This window comes from Durio zibethinus, chromosome 25 (assembly GCF_047325235.1).
Source record: "Durio zibethinus cultivar Kanyao isolate XHJ-2024 chromosome 25, ASM4732523v1, whole genome shotgun sequence".
Classification (NCBI taxonomy): domain Eukaryota; kingdom Viridiplantae; phylum Streptophyta; class Magnoliopsida; order Malvales; family Malvaceae; genus Durio; species Durio zibethinus.
This window is the reverse complement of record NC_143186.1, coordinates 16,406,958-16,434,001: the sequence shown is the minus strand read 5'-3', so window position 1 is coordinate 16,434,001 and position 27,044 is coordinate 16,406,958. Positions and strand designations below refer to the sequence as shown.

Genomic DNA, 27,044 nt, shown 5'->3' with positions numbered 1-27,044 from the left:
TTTCAACTTTTCCTCAAAAATATTTTTAAGAAAAACTTATTTTCAAGGAAAATTAATACTTTCAACTTTTTCTCAAAAATATTTTTTAAAAAAAACTTATTTTCAAGAAAAATGGATACTTTCAACTTTTCCCTAAAAATATTTTTTAGAAACCTTATTTTCAAAGAAAATTAATACTTTCAACTTTTCCTCAAAAATACTTTTTAAAAAGACTTATTTTCAAGAAAAATGGATACTTTTAATTTTTTTTCATTCTTTGAGCGCAAAGAATTAGATATCTGTGAGGAACAACTACTTTAACTGGCAAATCACCTCAAGGTATCTGACAGCATTTTGCTTTTCGCCAATACCAGCATTTCCATCAAATGTTGATATTATCCTATTGTTAAGCGCATCCAATTGTTCTTTTGATATCTTTACGAAATCAAATGGTTGCAATGCCTCAAATGGTAGTGAAGAAATTACGTCTGCCATTTTATCAGCTTTTCTACTTGGCATTACAGATCTTACAGAAAGATCAGAAGGATGCCAGAGAACTTGGGAGATATTATTGGATGATTTTGAATAATCAAACTCAAGGGCAGAACCTAGTCTTTCCTTAATTCTCTGGTTTCTGTGTTGGGAATTGATAGCGGGTGGGGTAGCAGCCACTTCAACATAATCTGATGATAATTCCTGATCATATGCTTTTGATTCATCTGAGGTAGACAAATTACTCACAGCTGGGCTGTCTGATTGGTCAATGGTACTATCCCTTTCTTGCACTTTGAGCTGTTGCTGATTCTCACTTGAAAACTTGTCTTTAGTCATACAATTCGGGACATGAGACCCATCTTATTCCTTATGCACTTCCTCTTCAGTGTTCTCATCAAAATCAAGTTCCATATCAATGTTCTCAATTTTAACTTCAGATTCATTCTCAGAGCTATTTGGAAAGGGCCTTAGATAATTTTCCTTCTCATTCTCCTTCTGTAAGTTTGTTTTGGCTATTCTAGACAACCTCAAGAGGTTCACACGCTTAATAGCACTTGAATAATCTTTATGCTTCTCCTCTACACCTCTGCCAGCAGTCTTTATTTGCGTTTTACATCCCATTGGTATTCCCTTAACTGGTGTCTCATGGCCTCTTAAGCCCTTTGATTGTTTAATGAAGGTTCATTCAAGAGATTGACCATCACATCAAACATAATTTTCAGGCACAAAAATCTCGCATTGACATCTTTATTGCCCTTGTAAATAACAGCAAACTAGGGAGAATTTCACTGATAAAAATATTAGGACTGCCAAGAATTACTGGAGGCTCCTCAGGTATAGATTCCATAACCCGTAACAATGTTATTTGGAAGTCATCCCATCCTTGAAATGGTGTCTCCGTAACTTGGATAAGATTTGCCAACTGCTGCAAGACCTGATGAGTCTCCACTCTGCTTTTAAATGATGAGCTCCCAAGAAGATAAAGAATGACGGGGAACAAAGGAATATTGTTTTTTGGAGCAGCATGACTGGTAAGGGCAGCAATCTGCCCATGTCTCCTTTCTCCCATCATTTGCTGAATATCTCCAGCTATACCATCCAGTAATCTGGCCACTGTGGATGCCACAACATAAAGAAATGAATCTAGACACTACAGTAGATAGATATCCTTCTCTTTTGCCAATCTGTAGACTGTGAAGAGTAACCTAGCATTGTAAAAGAATTGTGGTAACCACCTCTTACTGTTCTTACTAAGAAAAGCCATAACAACAAGTGCTCTGCCATGCAAGACTTCACTTCTTTGTTCAATAAGAGACACAAGACTAGGCACCTGATTCTTTTCCTCCATCAATGGTAGAAGGTGCCATCCATTTGAGAACATATGGCTTCTAAGCATAGCCATATTGAGAAGATTTAAGCTGAATTACTGCTCACGTAGACTGCCTTTGATAAGAGCAGAGGCGATATGCTTAAGCAAAAGTTTATCTATAACTGATTGAATGCTATGGGGACTAAAATAAACAAGACGAACCAAACAAGATCCTGTAGTAAGCCTCATGCTCTCCTGCTTCCCTGCAACCCTATAAATGTAACACATGTTACTAATCACATCCTGGCTGATGAAACGAGCTGCCTATTGTCCTCCTTGACTACAAATGTTTTCAATTGTCCTAAGTGCGTAAAGTTGAGTCATATCATCCTCTCCTTTACATAAAACTGATGACACCAATGAAATCGATGAATTTGGAATCTGCCAGCCAAATGCATGCGTATTACCTTTTGATGGAGATTCAGGTGGATTATTATCTCCTGCATGTTCGTTTTGAGTGGAAATATAGAACAGTAATTCACCTAAAGCAACCATAGAAAATCTTCTCACTTTTTCCTGCCTGTCTCTAAGACCATCAGTAACTGCACTAGATTGCACCCCGCGTCAGTGACTCGACCTTGTACCACGACTTGCACGCCAATGAGGCAGTGTTTCAGTCCCACCTCGACGTAACAAAGTGGAGCGCATTTTCCAACATGTCCTCTAGAACTTGGTCTAGGTACGACAGCGGGAATTTTGGGTGACCCACCATTCAGGCTGCTGCTAGCTGAGCTCTTCTTGAAGCAACTTGCCCATTTCTGGAAGCACCAAAAGCGGGGAAATCCCAATCATCAGACATTCTAGATCTCTAAGAAGGTCCCCTTCCCCTCAAACCTGAAGTAATTCCATTAGATGGGACAAATCTTGATCTTTAAGCACTTTTCGGGTCATGGATGGAGAGGTCACCAGGATACCAATCCTGCTCCTAAGTTGGAGTTTCACAACTGGCCCGTAGGTATGAGCTAGTACAACAAAGTAAGAGTGAAGGTCAAGGTCAATGAAGGGAAGGTTTCCCACCAAGGGGAAGCCTCGAGGGCTTGGTGGCGATGTGGGCTTCCCCTTTTGTTTTGCTTCTATTTTTTCCCCCCTGTTTTCATTTCTTTGTTGCTGTTTATAAGACCAAATCAGAAGAATTTCTGATCAGATCAAAGTCCTCATCCAATTGGGTTATCAAAAACTTAAGACTCATCCTACCTCATATTAAAACCTATACTAACTCTACAACCTCCAATTTAAGACCAAAGATATAATTTTTTATTTTTTATCACTAAATCTTGTTAAATTAATGATTAATCTAATAAAACAGATAAATCAACTAAAAAAATAAATAAATAAATAAAGGCTAATTGGGCCTGCTAGTTGGATCCTAAATCGGGTCCAATGGGCTTAAACCCAAATCTTATTGGACCAGGTCCAATTGGTTTGGGTCTGGACTAAATAAAGTGTCTACAGCTATCCCTCTTTGCATATTTTTTGTGAAACAAGAATTGTGCAAAGACGTAAACACTCATTCAAGACTCAACTCGACACTTTTTTTGTTTTTATTTTTGTTTTGTTTTTTTTTTTGTTTGCTAAAATTTTGATCAAAGCTCCTCTAAGCAAAGGCTTAAAGACTTTGAGAAACATAAACAAAGCTCCTCTAATCAGAGGCTCAGTAACTTTTAAAAAATAAATGGCTCCTCTAATCAGAGGCTCAACGACTTTAGAAAGATAAATAGGGCTCCTCTAATCAAAGGCTCAAAAACTTTTGAAAAATAAACAAAGCTCCTATAATCAGAGATTAAACAATTTTGAAAAAATAAATGGCTCATCTAATCAGAGGCTCAACGACTTTAGAAAAATAAATTACTCCTCTAAACAGAGGTAACTATGACTTTGAAAAAATAAATTGCTCATCTAAATAGAGGCACCACAACTTTCTCCTTTAAACGGAGGCACCACAACTTTGAAAAGTAAATTGCTCCTCTAAACAGAGGTAACGAAACTTTGGAAAGTAAATTGCTCATTGACAATCATGTCCAAAGGAGTTATAGATCGTGATTGAAGAAATTTTGTAACGGGAACTCAAAGATTCACAATTTGAATTCAACATTCATAGGTTCAGATTTGCAAGAACCTTCCAACTTCGTAAGAATTTACTGAAATTTGATTCTCAAAATTTCAGTTTCATTCAAATTTGTAAGATCTCAAGATTTACATTTGTAAATTGCAAGACTCGCATCAAAGATCCTCATTTGAATTTTGGAGGCTCACATCCAAAAGTTTAAGGCTTTTTAAAGGTTTGCATTTGGCAAGCTTAGGATTCACATCTAAAAATTCAAAGTTTCTCATTTGAGTTCAAAGGCTCAGCAATAGAACTTAGAGTTTCACATCTAAGTTCAAAGGTTCTCATTTAAAAATTTAGAGATTCATATCCAAAAAGTTGAAGCTTTGTATTTTGGAGATTCACATCCAAAAGTTTAAAACTTTTCATTCTAGTTCGAATATTCACATCCGACGAACTTTAGGGTTTCATTCTTTAAAGATTCTCATTTTGAAACTCAAAGATTCTCATTTGAGTTCTAAAAAATTCTCATCAAAATATTCACAATTTCTTTTTCAAGTGACTCAAAAAATTGCATGAATGAATGTTATGACCAAAGATGCAAATGCCTTCTTAATGATACAAATGCGGTAACCTATATTCTCATAGTGCCATGCATGTCCAAACAAAGTTTAATTCATCAAATTATGTGCATGTACTATTCAAGTAATAATGCCACCATGATGCATGTAATGCAGACGTCTATGTTATAAAATTCTAAATAATTATGGTAATATGGCTCTCAAAACTCCACTATTTCGCATGTCTTCCTTGTTCAGTTTCTCAATACTTTGAAAAAAGTATCATCAATCGATCATCACTTGACTACCATTCATGGACTTCTCAGCACTAACAAATTTCAGAACAAGTTTCATCCACCATCACTGAGTCATTACTCATAGGTGTCTTAGCATTAACCATTCCAAAATAAACTTTGTCCACTGATTATTTTCATCATTCAATCATAACTTGTAAGTCATATCGACCAATTCATCCTTGTACTCATCACTTGGTTATACCACTTTTCAAGATTTACCCCATCTTCATTTTATTGTCCAATCCATCATCATATTCTCTATTTGGTCATATCATATATCCTTTCAAATCATCTCTTTTAGGTTTCTACTATTTCTTCATTTTGTTACCACCATCATCTTAGATTTTTCTTTAAAAGAATGCAAGACTTTTTTATGCACATTGTCATTCATCATCATTTCAATTCTTGACAATTATAATGTACTCATACATTTTCTTAATTTGTTATAGGGATGTAACAATAAGAGAGCACAAGGTGAATTATGGTAAAGATAATCAATAAAGATCTATTTTGGTACAAAATAAATAGGAAAGAAAATAAATTGGATATATGTCATTGGGATGAATGGTATGTCCGAATGATGAATATTCAGAAAATTCTCAACATTAATCTAGGATTCTTTTTCAAAAACTCATTCCATTTACTGTTGAAGTCATTTTGAGCTTTGTGAACTTTGCCCCAATCTTTGAAGAATCTTCAGATGTCTTTGATCTTCCATCTATGTGAACCATTTGACTTAGATCTTTTTCTACCTAAATCACCTTTTCAGGTTTTCTATTTGAATCTTTTTTTCATTTTCTCATTTTTTCTTTCTTTCTTTTTTTTTCTCTATTTTTTCATTTTTTCTTTTTTCATCAACTTCTTTTTTTTTCTCATTTTTCATCCATTGTTGATATCTTTCCACACATCAAACTTTAGGGCAATGTAGCATGATTCCATTGTTTCATCATGAGCATGCCTTCACTCAACATATGATCATTCAAGTTGAGCATTCACGCTTGATCCAAATAGACTTTTCAAGGTTGTAATGTAGGTCAAGGTGAGGGGTCATAAAAGAAATGGATATAATAGGTTCAAAACATGTATTAAAAGGGTTCAAAACTAAAAGATCATTTGATGCAACTTGACATTTTGCCCCCACATTGTAGACACCCGATTGGGTCCGGGCCCAGATCAATTGGGCTTGGCCCAAATGGGTAAGGCCCATTTCAATCCGGTATTTTTTTTTCTTTCTTTTCTTTTCTTTTTCTTCTTTTGTATTTTATGTATTTTATTATTATTATTATTATTATGTATATCTTTGTGTATTTATTTTTATTTAGATTAGATTTATATGTATTGTATATATATAGTTATATATTTATTATTATTATTATCTTTTTTTTTTGTAATATATTTTTGGGTTTATCTTATGTTATTTTTTTTTATTATCTGTTAATTTTATCTGATTTTTTTTTTCTGAATTATCTGATATTATTTTTTTATTTTTATACTATCATATCTTTTGATTATCTAGTATTTTTTTATTTATTTTGATTTTAATTCTGGATGGCTAAGATTCAAAGTTGAAGAATCCCACTCTGGAGGGGAATTCAATCAGAAGAGTCCAGTTGGATTCAAAGACTGAATTCCCGTCCAAGGAGGAATTGGGATTGATCAGGAACTCCTTATCAACCCCTATAAAAGGGACCCTCTGGAACAATGCTGAAGACACAGAAAACAGTGAGCCTGAGCTACTGATTTGAGGGGAAAAGGCGAATAGGAGAGTATAGAAGGCTAAGAAAAGGTTTAGGAGAGTTCTAGGAATCATCGGGAATTTTTTGGGAATTTTTCGAATTTTTTTTCTGGGAATTTCTGGAAATTCCAGATTCCGGTTAATTTTTTCGGCCAAGTTTGAATTATCCGGCAACAATTCCGGCCAACTTTGAAGTTTCCGGCAACCTGCCCAGTTTTCGGCGAGCAATCCCAGAAACCGGCGAATATTCCCAGAAACCGGTAGACTTCCGGCAAACTTCCGACGAAATTTCCAGATTCTGACGACTTTCCCAGAATCCGGTACCGGTGTTCTTCATTTTCTAGAGAGAAGGGAGAGAAAAAGGGAAGAAGAGAGAGAGAGGAGAGGGGTGTTCTGCCGAAAAACGAAGGGGACTGCCTTTTATACCCTCCCAAAACGACGTCGTTTTGCCCTTAAGTAACCTAGAGGATCCGCGCGTTTTGCCGAACCCAACCCGACCCGAGCGTCGACCCGCTTCCTGACCCGCGCGTACTGCCCCTCCTCCAAGCCGAGCCGAGCCGAGCCGAGCTGCCAAGCCGCCCCCCCGAGCCGTTTTTTTTCTTCCTTGAGCCGAGCCGAGCCGCGCCGATAGCCGAGCCGCTCCAGGTTTTTTTTTTTTTTTTGAATTTTTATTTGTTTTATTTGTTTATTTATTATTTTTATTTATTAGATTAGGTTTATTTAATATTCTTTTTATCTTTATTTTATTTTTAGTTTTGTTTTACTTTTCTTTTTTTTAATTTTTTTTTATTATTCTATTTTTCTTTAAATAAAAAAAATCAAAAGTTCCAAAAAAAAAACATTTTTGGGGAAAAGTTGAAAGTATCAATTTTCCTTAAAAATAAATTTCAAAAAAATATTTTTAGGGAAAAGTTGAAAGTATCAATTTTCCTTAGAAATAAATTTCCAAAAAATACTTTTGGGAAAAAGTTGAAAGTATCAATTTTCCTTAGAAATAAATTTTCAAAAAAAGGGTTTTTGAGGAAAAGTTGAAAGTATCAATTTTCCTTGAAAATCAAAATTTCCAAAAAATATTTTTGGGGAAAAGTTGAAAGTATCAATTTTCCCTACAAAAAAAAAATCATTCTTTCCTTCCTTTCTATCTTAATTTTGATTTTGTTTTTTTTTTTTAAATAATCCGACGACGGAGCCTCTGTAAGTGAAACAGTAGTTTTTCTTGCATACTCCTGAGGTGAGGGAATTTTCTCAATTTTCTGCTAAAAGTATTAGAGTCAATTGAGAATAATTTCCAATAATTAATTACTTGGTAAAATTTTAAGGCTTTTGGATAACACAAATTTAAGTTGGTACCATCTTTTGATGGGCGTTGTGAGGGTGCTATAACCTTCCTCACACGTAACCGAACTCCCGAACTCTGTTCTGGTTAGCAGACCTGAACCTATTCTTTTAGGGACCCTTAAACTTAGGTGTTCCTTAAAAGGACAGATTTCATAGGTGGCCAATCGCACCTCGATAAAAAAGATTGGTGGCGACTCCCTTAAAGTCAATGTCTAGCGATAGATCCCCGGATCTAGACGTTATGACAGCTTGGCGACTCCACTGGGGACTTTGAGAGTCAGGCCAGCAAGTAATTTGTGTTATCCAAAAGCCGAATAAAATTGAACCCTTCTGTATATATGTGTTATTATTATTCATGTTTATTTGCTTGGTTAATTATGTCATTCATGTGCATGTGCATAACATGAGCTCTACACCCGAGCTCTGTCCCTCTAGGAGAGAGTAAAGTACCTATTGCTTTCGTGAGGTCTAATGCCTCCGCAGTGGCTAGCGAAATACTCCCACTCAAATTGAACCTTTTCCGCTTGTAGCCTGTAATGGGTGAGGATTAGGGTGCCTTACTAGTCTGTGATGGACAGGGATGTAAGGAGCAATTTGAGAACCTTTAGACTCTGACCTTAAAACCGCATGTAGTGAACTTTAAGAGTGCCTACACCTAGGATAGAGCTCTTTCTACCCAATGATAGATATACCCTAAAATTAGGACACAAAAAAAGGTGTTTATCTAATCATTTTGATTGCTTAACTTTGTGTATTATTTTTATCATATGTAACATTATGCATCAACATCACTTACGTTTCATCCACGGAACTAACTATGTTGTTTGTCTGATTGTATGCATCTGTATTCTTTTCATGATCATGTTTCAACACAATCATTTGCATTCATTTCATACTAGATTTCATTCAAAAAATGTACATTTCATTTGTGTATCAAAGCACCATACATAAGGTACAGCATAGCATTTCTAATCATAAGTATGGTACTCAAGGTCCATCTAGCGAAAACCTTGCTCATCCATACAACACAAGATCCAGAGCAAGGCAAATGGAGGAGGAAAGTTCTCATAGATTTGAAAAGCTAGAAAAAGCTCAGGAGAAGATTGAAAATGAACTTAGCAAAATTCTGGAGGCTCTCAATAATATGAATAAAGGAAAAGCAGTTGAAGGAAGTACAAGCCAGCAAGAAGTGGCTGACCCATTGTACCCTCCAGGTTTTGGCCCACCTCAAGCCCAGTCTGCCCAAGAGGTCCCGTCACAACATTTCGCCTATCCTGGAATGCCATCAGCTTTCAACCCAGGGCAGTATAACAGCTATATAAATCATGTCTTCACTGAAAAGGTAGCAAAACCAATTCCTGATCTAGATGATTTAAAAGAGAAGGAAAAGGAAAAGATGAGAGTAAAGGCTGAGGAAAGTTTCAAGATTAGCATGCTAGAGCAGAGGCTAAGGGCTGTGGAAGGATTTAGCTGTTATGGGTCAGTTGATGCTGCTGGGCTCTGCCTAGTTCCTGATGTGGTTATCCCCCATAAGTTCAAAGTACCAAAATTTGAAAAATATGATGGTACAAAGTGCCCCAAAACCCACATCACCATGTATTGCAGGAAGATGGCAGCTCATGCCCATGATGAAAAACTCTTGATGCATGTCTTCCAGGATAGTCTTACTGGTTCTGCTGCCAGGTGGTATGTTCAGTTGGATAGGACCCACATTCGCTCTTGGAGTGATATGGCTCATGACTTCATCAGCCAATATCGACACATCATCGATTTGGCCCCTGATCGTTTATCTTTGCAAAATCTGGAGAAAAAGTCAAATGAGTCTTTTAAAGAATACGCCCAGAGATGGAGGGATATAGCTTCACAGGTACAACCTCCACTGACAGAAAAAGAGACCACAGTGCTATTTGTTAGCACTTTAAAGCCTCCCTATTATGAAAAGATGATAGGGAATACAACAAAGAATTTTGCTGACATGGTAATCTCTGGAGAAATTATTGAAAGTGCCATAAAAAATGGCAAGTTGAGAGGAGGAGAAACCAAGAAGACATCAGAAAAGAAAGAAGCTGAAGCTCAAGCTGTGAGCTTTGATAGACAACAATTCGAGGGTTATCAACCCTATCCATCCCAAGGTTACTCTCCATACTATCCTGCTGTGAATAATGCCTCATCTTACCCATACCAGCTAGCCCCACAACCATCTTATTCATCCGCTTACCGTCTTAACATTCAAGCTCTTGTAAGAACCCAAATTCGTCCTACTCACCCAGCAAGTGGCTCACGAGAACAACGGACTACTCGAGAAAAACTTGTATTTGATCCAATCCCTATGACTTATACAGAGTTATATCGAGAACTCTATAATAGCCACTTGATTGCCCCCAGCCATGTGGAACCACTTAAACCACCCTATCCAAAGTGGTATGATCCTACAACCCGTTGTGACTATCATTATGGAATTACTGGCCATTTTACTGAAAATTGCACTGCTTTAAAGTATAAGGTGCAACGGTTGATCAATGATGGAATGGTAAGTTTTGATCAAGGAAAAGCAATAGCACCTAATGTTAGTGTACTGAGCGAAAGTCAAGAACAGAAAAGATCCGGAGATTCACAATGAATTGAGGGGCAAGATGTCAATAGAGATAAGGCTGGTTGAAGGTTTCTTCTGTCATTTTGGGATTTCTTTTCAAACAATGTTAGATTTTTTTGCAATATGACTTCACTTGTTATCATTTTAATAAAGGCAAGTCAATGCATTTCATTACATTTTCTCTTTCACTCGACCATTATTCCATGCCCTGTTACCTTTCATGACTTTACATTCTCATTTTCAAATTTCAGATGATGAATATTTAGACAATGGTAACAATAATTCTGGAATTTAATTTTGAGAACTCATTCACAAAGGAGATGATTTGAGCGAAAATAAAGAGGGTAAGCCATTACCAGAGAAGAAAGAGATATATCTTGAAGGTGTGCAATCTTTTATACAAGTTCATGAGCTTTGTTCAATAGATGATGTTCAAGAAAGGTATTCACAATTGAGATGAAAAATGGCCATCTTTCTTTTACCATTTGAAAAATAATTTATTGTTACCCCTTTGAGCTTATCATTTTTTTTTTTAAGAACCCCAACCAAGGATCACCCTCTACACTGGAGGGTGAATTTTGAAAAAAAAAAAAGAAAAAAAAACACCACAAAAGGTCTCAAAAATGGAAAGAGAAAGAAAAGCAAAAGAAAAATAAAAGCCACACATGACTTGGGGCAAAGTAATGAGAATCTTTTGTGTGAGGAAAAAAAAAAGTAGTGAAATGATGTGGGGGTAAAATGCCAAGTTGTATCAAATGATCCTTTGGTTTTGAACCTTTTTAATACATGTTTTGAGCCTATTCTATCCATTTTTTTTATGACCCTTCACCTTGGCCTACGTTACAACCTTGAAAAGTCCATTTGGATCAAGTGTGAATACCCAACTTGAATGATCATAGGTTGAGCAAAGATATGATCATGATGAAGCAATGAAATCATGCTACATGAAAGATATCAACACTGGATGAAAAATGAGAAAAGAGAAAAAAAAAAAAAGAAAAAAAAAAGGGAAAAAATGAGAAAATGAAAAAATGAAAAAAGAGATCCAAATTGAAAACCTGAAAGGGTGATTTTGGTACCAAAAAAAAAAGATCCAGGTCAAATGGCTCACATGAATGAAAGATCAAAGACATCTGAAGATCCCTCAAAGACTGGGGCAGAGTTCGCCAAGCTCAAGATGACTTCAACAGTAAATGGAATGAGTTTTTGAAAAAAGAATCCTAGATTAATGTTGAAAATTGTCTGAATATTCATCATTTGGACATACCATTCACCTCAATGACATCCAATTTATTTCCTTTCCCATTTATTTTCTACCAAAATAGATCTCCATTGATTATCTTTACCATAATTGACCTTCTGTTCTCTTATTGTTTCACTTCTAGAATGAATTGAGAAAATGCTTGATTGCATTATATTTGTCAAGAATTGAAATGATAATGAATGAATGAATATGTGTTTAAAAGAATCTTACATTCATTTGAAAAGAAATCTAAGATGATGAAGAAATGGTAAAAACCTAAAAGAGATGATTTAGAAGGATGTATATGTGACCAACTAGAGAATATGATGGGGCAAATCTTGAAAAGCGATACAACCAAGTGATGAGTACAAGGATGAATTGGTCGAATGGTGGGAACAATCAGTGGACAGAGTTTGTTTTGGAATGGTTGATGCTGAGACAAAGACCCAGTGATGGTGGATGAAATTTGTTTTGAAATTTGCTAGTGCTGAGAAATTCATTGAATGATGGTCAAGGGATGATCGATTGATGAAGCTTATTCCAAAGTATTGAGAAACTGAACAAGAAAAGAATGTGAGCGGAAAGGACAATTGAGAGCTACACTGGTTCGATCTTAGAAGAGCAGTGCAATTGGATCTTTGAGGAATCAAAGGGCTTGACACCCAAGAAAGAATAAAAGAGCTTGAGAAACTTGAGTACCATACATTGAACAGGAATTAATTGGCCAACATTTGCATAGCGTACAATGAAAATCATGCATTTGCATAGCATACACTACTTTTAGGAAAGTATAGTGTACAAATTCAAGAAGCAGGGGTGTTCCAACATCCCATATGGAGAAGACAAATATGAAGATATTTTGCAAGATGGAGAAGAAACTTGTCAGGTAAGTTCTTAATCCTTGAAATAGGATGTCTTTTGGTATCGGGGTTGATTTATAAGACCTTTGGGCATAATCTCCTGAAATCCCTTCAAACACAACTTTCAACTCCTTTAGACATGATCGTCTAGGAGTATTTACTTTTCAAAGTTCGTTGCCTCTGTTTAGAGGAGCAATTTATTTTTCAAAGTTCCGTTGCCTCTGTTTAGAGGAGCAATTTATTTTTCAAAGTTTCGTTGCCTCTGTTTAGAGGAGCAATTTATTTTTCCAAAGTCGTGGTACCTCTGTTGAGAGGAGCAATTTACTTTCCAAAGTCGTGGTGCCTCTGTTTAGAGGAGCAATTTATTTTTTCAAAGTCGTGGTACCTCTGTTGAGAGGAGCAATTTACTTTTCCAAAGTCGTGGTACCTCTGTTGAGAGGAGCAATTTACTTTCCAAAGTCGTGGTGCCTCTGTTGAGAGGAGCAATTTATCTTTCCAAAGTCGTGGTGCCTCTGTTGAGAGGAGCAATTTACTTTTCAAAGTCGTGGTGCCTCTGTTTAGAGGAGCAATTTATTTTTTCAAAGTCGTGGTACCTCTGTTGAGAGGAGCAATTTACTTCTCAAAGTCGTGGTGCCTCTGTTGAGAGGAGCAATTTACTTTCCAAAGTCGTGGTGCCTCTGTTTAGAGGAGCAATTTACTTTTCAAAGTCGTGGTGCCTCTGTTTAGAGGAACTTTGGCAAAAAAAACAAAAAACAAAAAAAAAAATAAATAAAAAACAGAAAACAAAAAAACAAAAATTTTTAAAAAAAAAATCAAAAAATAAAAATGTTGAGTTGAGTCTTGATTGGGTGTCTACGTCTTTGCGCAATTTCTGTTTCACAGAAAATGTGCAAAGAGGGGCAGCTGTAGACACCCGATTGGGTCCGGGCCCAGATCAATTGGGCTTGGCCCAAATGGGTAAGGCCCATTTCAATCCGGTATTTTTTTTTCTTTCTTTTCTTTTTTTTTTCTTCTTTTGTATTTTATGTATTTTATTATTATTATTATTATGTATATCTTTGTGTATTTATTTTTATTTAGATTAGATTTATATGTATTGTATATATATAGTTATATATTTATTATTATTATTATCTTTTTTTTTTGTAATATATTTTTGGGTTTATCTTATGTTATTTTTTTTTATTATCTGTTAATTTTATCTGATTTTTTTTTTTGAATTATCTGATATTATTTTTTTATTTTTATACTATCATATCTTTTGATTATCTAGTATTTTTTTATTTATTTTGATTTTAATTCTGGATGGCTAAGATTCAAAGTTGAAGAATCCCACTTTGGAGGGGAATTCAATCAGAAGAGTCCAATTGGATTCAAAGACTGAATTCCCGTCCAAGGAGGAATTGGGATTGATCAGGAACTCCTGATCAACCCCTATAAAAGGGACCCTCTGGAACAATGCTGAAGACACAGAAAACAGTGAGCCTGAGCTACTGATTTGAGGGGAAAAGGCGAATAGGAGAGTATAGAAGGCTAAGAAAAGGTTTAGGAGAGTTCTAGGAATCATCGGGAATTTTTTGGAAATTTTTCGAATTTTTTTTCTGGGAATTTCTGGAAATTCCAGATTCCGGTTAATTTTTCCGGCCAAGTTTGAATTATCCGGCAACAATTCCGGCCAACTTTGAAGTTTCCGGCAACCTGCCCAGAAACCGGTGAATATTTCCAGAAACCGGTAGACTTCCGGCAAACTTCCGGCGAAATTTCCAGATTCCGGCGACTTTCCCAGAATTCGGCACCGGTGTTCTTCATTTTCTAGAGAGAAGGGAGAGAAAAAGGGAAGAAGAGAGAGAGAGAAGAGGGGTGTTCTGCCGAAAAACGAAGGGGACTGCCTTTTATACCCTCCCAAAACGACGTCGTTTTGCCCTTAAGTAACCTAGAGGATCCGCGCGTTTTGCCGAACCCGACCCGACCCGAGCGTCGACCCGCTTCCTGACCCGCGCGTACTGCCCCTCCTCCAAGCCGAGCCGAGCCGAGCTGCCGAGCTGCCAAGCCGCTCCCCCGAGCCGTTTTTTTTCTTCCTTGAGCCGAGCCGAGCCGCGCCGATAGCCGAGCCGCTCCAGGTTTTTTTTTTTTTTTTGAATTTTTATTTGTTTTATTTGTTTATTTATTATTTTTATTTATTAGATTAGGTTTATTTAATATTCTTTTTATCTTTATTTTATTTTTAGTTTTGTTTTACTTTTCTTTTTTTTAATTTTTTTTTATTATTCTATTTTTCTTTTAATAAAAAAAATCAAAAGTTCCAAAAAAAAAACATTTTTGGAGAAAAGTTGAAAGTATCAATTTTCCTTAAAAATAAATTTTCAAAAAGAGGTTTTTTTTGAGGAAAAGTTGAAAGTATCAATTTTCCTTAAAAATAAAATTTCAAAAAGAGGTTTTTTTTTTTGGAAAAGTTGAAAGTATCAATTTTTCTCAGAAATAAATTTCAAAAAAAATATTTTTAGGGAAAAGTTGAAAGTATCAATTTTCCTTAGAAATAAATTTCAAAAAAATATTTTTAGGGAAAAGTTGAAAGTATCAATTTTCCTTAGAAATAAATTTCCAAAAAATACTTTTGGGGAAAAGTTGAAAGTATCAATTTTCCTCAGAAATAAATTTCAAAAAAATATTTTTAGGGAAAAGTTGAAAGTATCAATTTTCCTTAGAAATAAATTTTCAAGAAAAGGGTTTTTGAGGAAAAGTTGAAAGTATCAATTTTCCTTGAAAATCAAAATTTCCAAAAAATATTTTTGGGGAAAAGTTGAAAGTATCAATTTTCCCTACAAAAAAAAAAATCATTCTTTCCTTCCTTTCTATCTTAATTTTGATTTTGTTTTTTTCTTTTAAATAATCCGACGACGGAGCCTCTGTAAGTGAAACAGTAGTTTTTCTTGCATACTCCTGAGTTTAGGGAATTTTCTCAATTTTCTGCTAAAAGTATTAGAGTCAATTGAGAATAATTTCCAATAATTAATTACTTGGTAAAATTTTAAGGCTTTTGGATAACACAAATTTAAGCTGGTACCATCTTTTGATGGGCGTTGTGAGGGTGCTATAACCTTCCTCACACGTAACCGAACTCCCGAACTCTGTTCTGGTTAGCAGACCTGAACCTATTCTTTTAGGGACCCTTAAACTTAGGTGTTCCTTAAAAGGACAGATTCCATAGGTGGCCAATCGCATCTCGATAAAAAAGATTGGTGGCAACTCCCTTAAAGTCAATGTCTAGCGATAGATCCCCGGATCTAGACGTTATGACACACATCATTTTACTATTTTTTTCTCACACAAAGGATTCTCATTATTTTACCCCAAATCATGTGTGGCATTTATTTTATCTTTTGCTTTTCTTTCTCTTTCCATTTTAAGACCTTTTGTGATTTTTTTTTAAAATTACCCCCCAGTGTAGAGGGTGATCCTTGGTTGGGGTTCTTCAGAAAAAGAAATCATAATAGGCTCAAAGGGGTAACAATAAATGGTTTTTCGAATGGTAAAAGAAAGATGACCATTTTTCATCTCAATTGTGAATACCTTCCTCAAACATCATCTATTGAAAAAAAACAAGCTCATGGATCTGTATAAAAGATTGCACATCTTCAAGACATATCTATTTCACCTCTGGCAACAGCTTACTTTTTTTGCTCAAATCTTCTCATCATATTAATGTAGATGAGTTCTCAAAATTAAATCTCAAAATTATTGTTATCATTGTCTAGATATTCATCATCTGAAATTTGAGAACGAAAATGAAAAGTTATGAAATCTGACAAAGCATGGAACAATGGTTGAGTGAAAAATGTAATGAAATGCATTAAATTGCCTTTATCGAAATGATAACAAATGAAATCCTACTACCTAAGAGAAACTTAACATTACTCTAAAAGAAATCCTAAAATGACAAAAAAATTTTCAACCAACCTTATCTCCATTCTCCAAAATTATCCTCCTATGCGATCAGGTGAAGAATCTTTATTGATTTCTTGCCCCTCAATTCATTGTGACTCTCTGGACCCTTTTTGACCAATGTGTTCTTGATTTTCACTCAGAGCATTAACATTGTGATTTGGTAGTGGATAGCCACTAACATTAGGTGTTGTTGCTTTTCCTTGATCAAAGCTTACCATTCTATCATTGATCAACAATTGCACTTTATGCTTTAAAGCAGTATAATTTTTAGTAGAATGGCCAATAATTCTATAGTGGTAGTCACAGTGGGTTGTAAGATCATATCACTTAGGATAAGGTGGCTTGAGCGGGTCCACACGACTTGGGGGAAATCAAGTGGCTATTATAGAGCTCTCGATATAACTCCGTATAAGTCATGGGGATTGGATCAAATACGAGCTTTTCTCGAATAGTCTATTGTTTTCGTGAACCACTTGCCAAGCTAATAGGATGAATTTGAGGTCTTGCAGGAGTTTGAATGTTAAGACTGTATGTGGGGGCTTGGAGGATAAAAATAGGCTGGTATGTGGATGAATTAGGTGGTTGTAGGGCTGGTTGGTATGGATAAGATGAAGCATTATTCACAGCAAGATAGTATAGAGAGTAACCTTGGGATGGATAGGATTGATATCCCCTGAACTGTCTATCAAAGCCTACAACTTGAACTTCAATCTCTTTCTTCTCAAATGCCTTCTTGGTTTTTCCTTATTTCAGCTTGCTGTTTTTAATGGCATTCTCAATGATTTCGCTTAAAATCATCATGTCAATAAAAATCTTTGTGACATTCCCTATCATCTTTTCATAATAAAGAGATTTCAAAGTGCTAACAAACAATACGGTGGTCTCTTTTTTAGTGAAAGAAGGTTGCACCTGAGTAGCCATGTCCTTCCACTTCTGGGCATATTCTTTGAATGATTCAATTTTTTTCCATATTCATCTAGCAGCAGAGCCAGTGAGGTTGTCTTAAAAGACGTGCATCAAAAACTTTTTATTATTGGCATAGGCAGTCATTTTTTGACAATACATAGTAATGTGAGTTTTCGGATACCTTGTACCATCGTATTTCTCAAACTCTGACATTTTAAACTTCGAAGGGATAACCACATCCGAGACTAAACAAAGTCCATCAGCATTGGCAAAACCATAAATACCCACTCTTTTCACTACTCGTAGCCTTTCCTCTAACAAATTTATCTTTTGTTTAGCTTTTAAAGCTTATAGGCTCCTTTCTCTTTGGGCCTCAATTTTTTTTTCTTTTGGATCATCCAAATTAAGGACTGATATTGGTTCTACTATCTTTTCAGTAAAGACAAGATTTATATAACTTTGGTATTGTCTTTGATTTGAACCTGATGGCATTCTGGGATATATGTACCTTACAGGATATGTGAACTGCTATGGTGGTGGATCTTGTGTAGATTGGACTTGATGTGACTCGAAATTATGAGGGTAAAATGGGTCATCCTCCTCTTGTTGGCTAGCATTCTCCTCTATTGCTTTCCTCTTGTTTAGCTTGTTCAAAGCCTTTAAAATCTTATTCAATTCCCCTTCTAACTTTTCTTGAGCTTTCTCTATTCTCTCGAGACGATTGAAATTTTCTTGTTCCATTAGTCTAGCTTGAGCTTTTGTATTGTATTGGTGAGTAGGGTTGCTTGGTGGAGCTATCCTTGAACCTTTAGCACCATAATTATGATTAGAAATGTTATGCTATGCTTTATGTATGATACGTTGATGCACGAATGAAATGTACATTTTTATGGATGAAATCTAATATGAAATGGAAGCAAATGATTGTGTTAAAACATGATCATGAAAATAATGTAGATGTATAAAATCAGACAAACAACATAGTTAGTTTTATAGATGAAATGAAAGTGATGCCGATGCATAATGTTACATATGATAATGAAAATGATGCACAAAGTCAGACAATCAAAATGATTAGATAAACATTTTTCTTATGTCCTAGTTTCAGGGTATACCTATCATTGGGTAGAAAGGGCTCTATCTTAGATTTAGACACTTCTAAGGTTCACTATATGTGGTTCAAGGTTAAAGTTTAAAGGTTTCCAAATTGCTCCTTACATCATTGTCCATCATAGACTAGTAAAGCATCCTAATCCTCATCCATTACAGGCTATAAGCGAAAAAAGTTCAATTTGAATGGGAGTATTTCGCTAGCCACTGCGGAGGCATTAATCCTCACGAAAACAATAGGTACTTTACTCCCTCCTAGAGGGACGGAGCTCGGGTATAGAGCTCATGTTATGCATATGCATATGAATGACCTAATTAATAAAGTAAATAAACAAGAATAAATAAAAAATCTATACAAAAGGTTTAATTTTATTAGGCGTTTGTATAACACAAATTTATTTGCTAGCCTAACTCTCGGACGTCCTCAGTAGAGTCGTCAAGCTGTCATAACATCTGGATCCGGGGATCTGTCGTTAGACATTAACTTGAAAGAGTCACCACCAATCTTTTTTTATCTAGGTGCGATTGGCCACCTAAGGAATCTATCTTTTTAAGGAACACCTAAGCTTAAGGGTCCTTAAAAGAATAGGTTCAGGTCTACTAACCAAAACAAGGTTTGGAAGTTTGGTTACGTGTGAGGAAGGTTATAGCACCCTCACAACGCCCATCAAAAGATGGTACTAGCTTAATTTTGTGTTATCCAATAAGCCTTAAAAATTTATCAAGTAATTAGTTATTGAAAATTATTCTCAATTGACTCTAATACTTTTAGCAAAAAATTGAGAAAATCTTCTTACCTTGAGAGTATGCAAAAAAATTATTGTTTCACTTACAGAGGCTCCATCGTCGGATTATTTAACATTAAAGAAAATTCAAGAAAATAAAAAAAATGATTGCTTTTGTACAGAAAAAATTGATACTTTCAACTTTTTTTCAAAATATTTTTCAAAAACTTTAATTTCGAAAAAAATTGATATTTTCAACTTTTCCTCAAAAACCCATTTTTGAAAACTTATTTGAAGAAAAACTGATATTTTCAACTTTTCCTCAAAAATATTTTTTAGAAAAACTTATTTTCAAGAAAAATTGATACTTTCAATTTTTTCCTAAAAATATTTTTTAGAAAGCTTATTTTCAAGGAGAATTGATACTTTCAACTTTTTCTCAAAAAATTTATTTTCAAAGAAAATTGATACTTTCAACTTTTCCTCATTCTTTAAGCGCAAACAATTAAGATATATGCGAGGAACAACTATTTCAACTAGCAAATCACCTAAAGGTATCTGATAGCATTTTGCTTCTCGCCAATACCAGCATTTCCACCAAATGTTGATATTATCCTATTGTTAAGCGCATCCAATTGTTCTTTTAATATCTTTACGAAATCAGATGGTTGCAATGCCTCAAATGGTAGTGAAGGAATTACGTCTGCCATTTTATCAGCTTTTCTGCTTGGCATTACAGGTCTTACAAAAAGATCAAAAGGATGCCAGAGAACTTGGGAGATATTATTAGATGAATTTGAATAATCAAACTCAAGGGCAGAACCTGGTCTTTCCTTAATTCTCTGGTTTCTGTGTTGGGAACTGACAGCGGGTGGGGTAGTAGCCACTTCAACATGATCTGATGATAATTCCTAATCATATGCTTTTGATTCATCTGAGGTAGCCAAATTACTCATAGCTGGGCTGTCTGATTGGTCAATGTTACTATCCTTTTCTTGCACTTTGGGTTGTTGCCGATTCTCACTTGAAAACTTATCTTCAGACATACAATTCGAGACATGAGACCCATCTTGTTCCTTATGCACTTCCTCTTCAGTGTTCTCATCAAAATTAAGTTCCATATCAGTGTTCTCAATTTTAACTTCAGATTCATTCTCAGAGCTATTTGGAAAGGGCCTTCAGTAATTTTCCTTCTCATTCTCCTTCTGTAAGTTTGTTTTGGCTATTCTAGACAAACTCAAGAGGTTCACACGCTTAATAGCACTTGAATAATCTTTATGCTTCTCTTCCACTCCTCTGCCAGCAGTTTTTATTTGTATTTTACATCCAATTGGTGTTCCCTTAACTGGTGTCTCATGGCCTCTTAAGCCCTTAGATTGTTTAATGAAAGTTCATTCAAGAGATTGACCATCACATCAAACACAATTTTCAAGCACAAAAATCCTGCATTGACATCTTTATTGCCCTTGTAAAGGCCAATTGGGCTTATTAGTTGGATCTTAAATTAGGTTTAATGAGCTTAGATCCAAATCTTATTGGATCAGGTCCAATGAATTTAGGTTCGAATTAAATAAAGTGTTTACAGTACTTATAATTATAATTTTTTAATCTTTGAAGTTATAATTTTTAAATTTTATCATCAGATCTGATATTCATTATAATTTTAAATTTAATATTTCATCATTATAATTTTTTTAATATTTGAAGTTATAAAAATTTAAATTTAAATTATTTAAATTAAAAATTAAATATTCTATCATAAGATCTGATATTCATTTCGTGATTTCAATTATGATTGGTAAAAAAATTCATTACAATTTTGAAGGTGACAATAGTTTCGGGGCCTCAAAGTTGTGTTGGGTTTCTATCAAAAAATGGGGCCTTTTGTCATAGGACAGCTAAACCAACTCCCACAGCCCAATATACTTAGGTCATTACATTCATAACCGGCCTGGACTTACCAATTGGATATGTTGCATAAGAAAACAATCACCATTTCTCAAATAAAAATTACTTAATTAGTTAAAAATGTGGAAAATTGGGATAATATTAATGAATGTATATAAGGACAAAAAATAGAAAAAAAAAACATTTTTTTAACCATAGACATGGAATTCTTGGTACTTACGACCATAGAAAATTGCATTTATAGAATGAGTGATTTGCTTAATTTGACTTTAATAGAAAACTAAAGAAGTATGAACCTAGCAGATGCAAAAATATATTACTTATTTTTGCATTAATGAGTCAACGAAAGTGTATATATCTGATATTCACTGATCACATGTTCGGACAGATAGATCAAGGTTTGACAAAATAATGCTACCTTAAATTTTTGGATTTGTAAATTATATCTGAGTATGACTTACCAGTGAATCAATGTATTTAATGGAGCCTTATTTGTCAATTTCAAACTTATTGTGATTAAAGAGTTACAATAAAATATATATCCATATTGTCGATTAGGGTTTGAAATGTTAATAATAGATGGATGTGAAAAATGCATTCTTAAATTTGATAAAAAAAATAAAATTTAAATAAAAGTTGAAGATATTTTTTAATCGTAATATTAAAAGTACAAATATATATTTAAATGGCAAAATTATTTCGTACCCATCTTAGATGAGAATAGACATTATATTATGTGTATTCAACGTAGCTTATTAAAAATTTATTTATACCATTCAAATTGAAGTTTTTGAACTAATTTCATAATGATTAAGCTAAAGTTTTTGTTGATAAGAAGCCAAAGTAGTTTGTATTTTCCTTAAGTTAGGAAGGAAAACAATTGCTATCAAGTAATGGAGATGTTAATTGGAAACTGCATTAATTATGAGATCATGAATTACTCTTTCGGCTGCTTTCTTCTGTGAAGGACACTTTACTTGCTTGGTAATGTTGGTGGTGGTTGCAATTTCAACTCAAAGTCACAATGAAAATAAATTAAAAGGGAAAATTGGTCAAATAGACCAAACACATTTCCTTTTCAGATAGGTAGTTAGTCATCATCATGAACAAAATGTCCAAATATCCAGCTAAGGAAAGATGAATGGTTGTTTCATGATAAGCTTCCCATCAACCCCACATGACTCAAAGCAACATTTTACACATTTAATTTACTTATTTTTATCGCACTAATAACTGAGGACAGCTTTTTCTTTGCTTGTTTTTGTGAAGTTCATGAATACAAATTTCCATAGCACTGTGCACTCATTGGCCCATTGTTTTGCCTCTTCTTGCACCAGCATGTATATTCATGTTGTTTTGCTGCTTTGCTTCGATTGCAAGACAAGAAAAATACCAAGTCTTGGATGAATATCATTGAATTAATGTACATAAATTATTATTGAGTGGTACATCAATTAAAATTTTTAAGGTCAAAGGCTATGAATTTTGATCATATGTTAATTAATTTGGATCCTAAGAACAAAAATAACAAAAACCCAAAGTTCCAAATGCCCTATTATTAACTGATAAGCATTGCTATGATTTAAAGGTGATAAAAGAACATTAATAACTTGTTAGGTACCATTTGACAACTGGTGTAAACAGATACCTATACAAGTGGCCTATAAATAATGGAACTTGAGATAAATAATTGCCTCATCCACTTTGAAATTTTTGGTTGTGCCAGAACTAAACTATAAGCACAATATATTGTGGGCAGTGAGTGCCAAGTTTGTTGATGAGCAACCATCATTAGCACCCTCCTGACAACTAAAGTTGGGTATAAATCTTTATAATTATACAATTAATGGCATTATATTAAATGAAAGCTATATTTGAACCAACAATCAAACCTGAGGTCCTTGCTAATTTGGCAGTAATTTTGATAGCAATCCCTTTTTCCAACTACAATTAGAAAGGCACATCCATAACATAAATTCATAATTTGGGGTAATAATTATAAACCCAAATTAGATTCATGTTGAGACTGTTTATAAAATGGGTTCTCATGCTGTAGACTCCCACCTTTTGAGTTTATCTTTTTCGGTAAGCTTCAGATTAGGATAATAAAATAAAAATAATAATAATAATAATAAACAGAATTTTAGTCTCAATGAAACGTTAAGATTAGGGATTTGAATTCTAAAATGGTGATAAAAAGAATTTCTTTTTCAAAACAAAGATAAACAAATAAGAGGATAAGAGGGATTTGATTTTTAAATCCTCGTTCAACCTCGTGCCCAACCACTATATAAATCCTTGAACAATCATAAAGGAAAGGAGAGAATAAGAGAAAACAAAAAAAATTTTCAAAAAAGATTATAGCTTTATGAATGAGGTTTTTGAGAATTTATTATTTTGATTGGAGGATTAAGTTTTTTTTTTTTCTACATTTTTATGAGAATTTTCTGGAAATTCCATAATTAAATTTAATTCTTCGGTGTAATTTGAGTTTTCCAACGAGTTTTCACATTGAATTCTTAGTTTTCGACGAACCAGTTTCAAAATTCATAAGTCAACCCAAATTTCGATGAGTTTTTTGGTAATATTTGACGGAAAATGATGACCAAAAATCGTCTAAAATGAAAAACAATAAAGGTAGAGAGAGAACGGAGAAGCGTTTGAAGAAAAAAAAATCTTAGGTTTTATACCACTTAAAAACCACATCATTTTTAGGTTAGAAATAAAGTAAGATCCGCATGTTTTCTTTAGTTAAACTCAACTCATTTCGTTGATCCAAAAATCCAATCCTATCATTAAGTCGACCAAGCTGCTTTAGCCGAGTTGTTGATCCAGCCGCTTTATTACTTCCCTAGTTGAGTCAAGTCCTTTTAGTTGAGCCGTACAAAGGTTTTATTTTATTTTATTTATTTATTTTTACTTATTTTATTCTATTTATTTATTTTGTTTATTTATTTATAGGTTAAATTGTTATTATTTATTTATAGGTTAAATTGATATTATTTATTTATTTATTTTGTGATTGAATATTTTTTAAAATTTCAATGATTTTTTTAAAATGATAAAAAAATTGTTTGTTTTAAAAAAATTGAAAGTATCAATTTTTTTTTAAAAAATTTCAAAAAATATAATTTTTACAAGAAACATTTTAATGAAAAATTAAAAGTATCAATTTTTCTTGAAAACAAAAATTTTAATAATGTTTTTAGGAAAAGTTAAAAATATCAATTTTTTTTAAATAAAAATTTCAAAAATATTTTTAAAAAAAGTTGAAGGTATCACTATTCCTTAAACATGAAAATTTTAAAAATGTTTTAAAGAAAAATTGAAAGTATCAATTTTTTTAAAAAATTAGAACTTTAAAAAATGCTTTCTTTCAGAAAAAGTTAAAAGTATCAATTTTCTTTGAAGATAAAAATTTTCAAAAGATTTTTTTTTAAGAAAAGTTGAGAGTATCGATTTTTTTTAAAAATAAAAATTAAAAAATATTTTTTTTGAAAAAAAGTTAAAAATATCAATTTTACTTGAATAAAGGCATTGATCTTTTAAAAAAATCAAATAACAAAAGAAATCTCAAAAAAAGTTGAAGTACTAATTTTTTCTCATTGAATTTTTTTATGTTAAATAATCCAACGACAAAACCCTTACAAGAGAAACAGTAATTTTTTTGTATATTTCGAGGTAAAAGAATTTTTTTTTAAATTTTTTATCAAAAATATTGGAGTCAATTAAGAATAATTTTCAATAATTAATTATTTTGTAAGATTTTTAAGGTTTAATGGATAACACGAAATCAAGCTGATACCATTTTTTGATGGGTATTGTAAGAGTGCTATAACCTTCCTTATATATAATTGTACTCTTAGATCTAATTCTGATTTTGCAAACATTAATTTTTCTTAAAAATAAAAACAAAAAAATATCTTTTTTAAGGAAAAGTTGAAAAGTATCAATTTTTTTTGAATAAAGGCATTGACCCTTTAAAAAATAAAATAGAAAAAGAAATCTCCAAAAAAAGTTGAAGTATTAATTTTTTTCATTGAATTTTTTTATGTTAAATAATCCGATGATGAAGCTCCTACAAGAGAAATAATAGTTTTCTTTTTTTGAGGTGAGAAAATTTTTTTAATTTTCTATCAAAAGTATTGGTGTTAATTAAGAATAATTTTAAAAAATTAATTACTTGGTAAGATTTTTAAAGTTTAATAGATAATGTGAAATTAAGTCGATATCATCTTTTGATGGATGTTGTGAGAGTGTTATAATCTTTTTCATATGTAATTATACTCTCAAATTTAATTCTGATTTCGTAAATATTGAATTTATTTTTTAAAGATATCTGAATCAAACTTAAGATTTTTTTTTAAAAAAATAAATTTAATTAAGTGATTAATAATACCTAAATAAAAAAATTAATGATGGTTTTTTATGTTAATATCTAATGATAAATTTATATATTATGAAACATACTATTTTTATGATAAAAAATTATGGGATTTATCAGTGGATTAGAAGTTACATGTTATCTCAACAGATAACAGAGAGAAAATAGAAAAAAAAAAAAAATGGATGCCAATTGATCCATGATTCGGTTTTAAGAGATATCCATCCATACTGACTAGGGTTGGCAAATCAACCCGAAACTGTCGGGTTCCGACCCGACCCGACTATTTTAAGGTCGGATTTTTCTTCAAAAAATCGAGTTTCGGGTCGGGTCGGTTTTATTTTTAAAAAAGTCGGATTCGGGTCGGGGTCGGGTTTGTATGAAATCCGACCCTACCCGACCCGGAATATTTACCAAAATACCCTTTATATATATATAATTTTTTTTAGGGTTTCTGAATTTTAATTTCTTTTGGGTTTTGGCCGCTCTCTCTCGTCTTCCTCATCTGTTCTGTTTTGCATTTCTGCTTCTATCTGCCAGACTGCCAGGCTGCTTCAGTGTTTCACACAGGTGCTACCCACTCCCAGTTTTTCTAAATGGACTTCATGCTCTCTATTAAGCCTATGCATTTCTTGTTTTTTATCTGTGAGTTCATTCGTTGTCATCTTCTCTGTCAACATCATTTCGAAACATGTATTCACTAAAATCAATCTCTTTCTTCATTTTGATTGTGATTTGGAATTAATGGTCCAAATCATTGTCAATCCTTTTATTGTTTCTGAAAGCAGCACAGCCGATGACATAAAAGATCACTAGGAGGATCAGCACAACTATGTTGATCACCGAGACCTTCCTCCAGCTCTTCTTGAGGCTGCCAAGCACACCAGCCTTGTAGGAATCACATTGATAGCACAGCAGCTGTTGGTCATTGCTCCATCTAGTGCAGTCGGAGTCAGTTCCGGCCGCCCCTCCTTGGTCCCATTGCGTCTCGTTGACATAGACAAAGCCACAGTCTGTAGGTGGCTTGCAGCAACCAGACTACAAAGACAAGTTCAGAAGTTTTGCTGTCACTGATTTTTGTTTTTTTTTTTGGCCACCATGTCATTAGTTACTTATAGGACATTCTTCTGTACATTGCTCGTAACTTTTTCTTTGATAAATATGATGGGCATAGCTACGGGGAAAGGAGCCTTGGTTCGAAACCATGTCCTTCTAAGAACTCCTTAGCTACCAGGTTAAAGAACTCCACATATATTTAGATTATGATTTATTACATTTGCAATAATTTTGAATAGGTAATAGATTAAATTAAGGTCGGATCGGATAAAATTCGGATAAATAATATTTAAGCGGATCGAAATCGAATTTTTAGCTACAACCTCCGAACGGAGACGGATCGAGTATCGGGTAGAAGTATTAAAGCATAGGATCAGAGACGGAAAAAATGAAAAACCGACCCGTCCCGCCCCGATGCCATCCCTAATACTGACTGAGTGACTTTCAAGAGGGTATATTGCTTATATGTTATGGAAGTGAGGGCCTTGGAATATTTGC

General features: G+C 33.7%; 1 pseudogene; it reads right to left on the bottom strand.

Moving 5' to 3' along the window:
- Positions 1-1,127: 1,127 nt before the first annotated feature.
- LOC149511693 (serine/threonine-protein kinase RUNKEL-like) lies at positions 1,128-26,662 on the bottom strand (annotated as a pseudogene).
- Between the last annotated feature and the right edge of the window lie 382 nt (positions 26,663-27,044).